Here is a 3872-nt window from a genome sequence, read left to right on the forward strand (position 1 = left end):
AGCCCAGAGGTGTGTGGGTGAGAGGATTCACCAGAGACAGAATGGGGAGCAGAACAGGCCGACTGTTCAAGTACACTGCTGAGGGGAGCAGCAAGCGGGTCAGGAGAGGTCTGCCACACCATATGGGTCAGGTCCCTGGCGGGGGATCGAACTCGTGCTGCATTGGCTTCGGAGCGCTTCATGATGCGGTGCTTAGACCCGTCGAGCCACCATGAAGTGCCTGGGCTCTGTCTTTGTAAGTTTTGAACATCCTGAGTGCTTATTGGGTTAGTTGCTTGGGGCTGGATGCTAAGAAAGGTGCTTACAAGTGCTGCTGCCAACTATGATGGTTCATTTTATGGCCATTTTATGATGGTTCATGTGCCCAGCATGACTGGGCAGAGTGTGCCTGGAGATTTGGTTGAACAAATAAGTGTCTGTAAACTGCTAAGTATGCGTGACAGTATTTCAGCATGATTTTAACATTTGAATTGGTAGGCTGGGTAGGGCCAGCTGGCCTCCCTAATGGGGGCGGACCTCATCTAATCCATTGATGGCTCAATAGAAAGGCTGAGTTAGAAAGAATCCTTTCTCTGTGCTGTCTGGAGGAACTGCTGACTCTTCTGACTCTCCAGGGACTGATGACAGGTATTGGACTATAAGCCAATTCCTTATAGTAAACTTGATCTACCTTTCTATTTACCTACCTACCTACCGATCATCTATCTATCCTTTAATTCTGTTTCTCTGAGTAAGCACTGATGGGAATCCCGAGGAAGACTGAAATGTCTGTGCCTGAATGAAAGTGCTCTTGCAGGTTTGTCATGCTTTTGAGCCCAAAGGCTGTGAGCCCACCACAAGTCTGTAGAAGGTTCTGGGCTAGTTCCTTTCCCTCCCCCCCTTCCTCTGTTTTCTTTTCTTCTCCTCTCTCCTCATCCCCTCATCTTTCTTTCCCTTCTCTCTCCCCCCTGATTCTTTCCCTTTCTCTATGTCTTGCTTTCCTTTTTTTAAAAAGACCTGTTAACCCACGAGGATTACAATTGAGATGGGAAAAAAAAGTGTACAAATGATGTAAAAATAAACTATTATTTAAAATAAATAAAAAAATAAATTAAAAGACCTGTTACCAGACCCTCCCTGGTGGTGCAACGGTTAAAGCACAGCACTGTGAAGCTATCGCAGCTACTGCAGCATGAGTTCAATCCCTGGGCCAGGGAGGTGACCCACATGGCGTGGCAGACCTCTCCTCACCGGCCCACTGCTCCCCTCAGCAGTGTACTTCATTGATCTGACTGTTCTGCTCCCCACTCTGTCTCCGGTGTATCCTCTCACCCCCCCAGCACCTCTGACTTGTACCCCAGATCTGTATGCATAAATAAATCTTTTTTTTTTTTAAAGACCTGTTACCATCAGGTAAGAGTCAGATGGTTATATTTCCTATGACAATGTCAATAGATAATAGAATCAACATGTTGCCACCCCAGTCCCACCTCTAGTGTGGGTTTATTTCAGCAAAGGCACGTCCTGAGCTCGAGAGCTGGTGCTCCATGAGTGGACATGCAGGTGTGTGTCAAGGTGTGGCTGGTAAGGGTGAGTTTCTGGACAGCAGCACTCAAACCACCCCCAGTTCCAGAGTGTATGGATCTTAACCACCCTGATGGAGACTTTGACCCCAATTCTAGTTTCATCCAAGTGGGGGAGAGACTTACCATGGAAGCTGCGCAGGCCAGGTCTACAGCCAGGTCTCAGGAAGTTTCAGGTCGGGTGGGGGTCACGTCTGCCACCACAAACGCTGCTGGCAAGCCCTGTTCTTAACCTTCTTTCTCCCCCAAAAGGCCGCTTGAGAAAATGATGATGACCACCAGAGGGCGCTGTTACTCCACAATTTCTTTTTTGCATCAACAGCTGCGCTCAAATAAGGACATTGGAATTGCCTTCCCTCCTGCCAATTGTATTTATTGAGTAAAGGTAAATTAGCTTGCATTACTGTAATTGTTTTAGGGGTTCTAAGTCCAACCCTCCAGAATTGTATGTTTTCCCAGCATGCCCACACTCCACATCCCAATAATCCTCCAAGAGCTCCAGAAACCAAGGGTTGTCTCTGGGACTGAGGACATTCCGGGACTGGAAAGGAGGGAAAACATTTTACATTCTGAAATGGCTTCATAGGTATTAATTTAAAAATTCTAATAGGGGCTCTCCCTGGTGGCACAACAAGTTAAAGTACTGCATTATGATGCTCTCAGTTCAATCTCCAGCCAGGGAGCTGACCCATGTGGCTCAGCAGACCTCTCCTGACCTTCCCGCTGCTCCCCTCAGCAGTGTACTTTGCTGATCTTCCTGTTCTGCACCCCACTCTGTCTCTGCTGAATCCTCTCACCTCCCTTTCACCCCAGTTCTGTATGCATAAATAAATAGTATCTTTTAAAAAATAAAAAAAGTGGGCCCTCCCTGGTGGCGCAGCAGGTTAAAACACTGCACTAAGAAGCTAAAGCCACTTCAGCATGAGTTCCATCCCCACCTGCCCCGGAGGTGACCCACCTGGTGCAGCATACCTCTCCCGATACCCTCTACCCCTTGCTCCTCTCAGCAGTATTCGTCAGTCTGCCTGTTCTGCTCCCCACTCTGTCTCTGGTGAACTGCACCTCTGACCTGTACCCCAGTTTTTTTATGCACAAATAAATAAATCTTTAAAAAAAAGTTTTATTGACATATACTTCACATACCCCTTCCATGTGTACAGTTCAGTGGTTTTAAGCATACTCACAGATTTATGTAACCATCACCACAACTTTAGAACATTTTAATTACATCAAAAGGAAGCTGCCCCCTTTAGTTAATACTGTCTGTCTTCTCCCTAGTGTTTTTTCCCCTTCTCCCAGTCACAAGCAACTACTGATCTTTCTGTTTGTACATATTTGTTGTCCTGGAACTTCATATAAATAGAGTCATATAGTACCTGCTCTTTTGTGACTGGCTCTTAGCATTTTTCGAGTCCATCCATGTTGTAGCATGTGCTAGCACTTTATTCTTTTTTATAGCTGAGTAATGTTCCATTGTATGGAGCTAACACATTTTATTTATACATCCATCAGCTGATATGTATTTTGTTTAATTTGGCTATTTTGAATAATGCTGCTGTATAAATTTATGGGCAACTTTTTGTGTGGACATAGGCTTTTATTTCTTTAGAGTACATACCTAGGAATGGAATCGGTGGGTCATATGTAACTCAAAGTTTAAACATTTGAGAACTGCCAGTCTTGTTAACAAAATCGGACTTTACATTGTTTTTTTATTAGTACATGCATGCTCTGAGTGTTCCACATTCTTGCCAGTATTTGTTATTTGACTTTTTGATTTTAGGCATTTTAATGGGTGTGAGGGGTATCTCACTGTGACTTTGACAGGCACATTCATTATAACTAATGATGTGAAATATCTTTTCACATGTTGATTGGCCATTTATATATTCTTCAGATCCTTTGCCCATTTTTAATTGGGTTAGTTTGTCTTCTAATCATTGCATTATGAGAGTCTTTGTATATATATTTTCTCTCTCTCTCTTTTAAAATTTATATATAATAGTTTATTTTTACATCTTTTTGTGCATTTTTCCATCTCAGTTGCAGTCCCCTTGGGCTTCTCATCACTAAATCACTCATGTGCCATCAGAGCTCTTTATATTTTTTATAAATTTAATATCTTAAAAGCATTGGCAAATCTTTTCTCTTATTTGGTGGTCTGTCTTTACACTTTTTATTTATTTATTTTTTAAAAGATTTTATTTATTTATTCGTACAGAACTGGGGTACAGGCCAGAGATGCGGAGGGTGAGAGGCTTCACCAGAGACAGAGTGGGAAGCAGAACAGGCAGATCTACGAAGTACACT

The sequence above is a fragment of the Condylura cristata genome, unplaced genomic scaffold (assembly GCF_000260355.1).
Source record: "Condylura cristata isolate star-nosed mole 26May11 unplaced genomic scaffold, ConCri1.0 scaffold00008, whole genome shotgun sequence".
NCBI classification, from domain to species: Eukaryota; Metazoa; Chordata; class Mammalia; order Eulipotyphla; family Talpidae; genus Condylura; species Condylura cristata.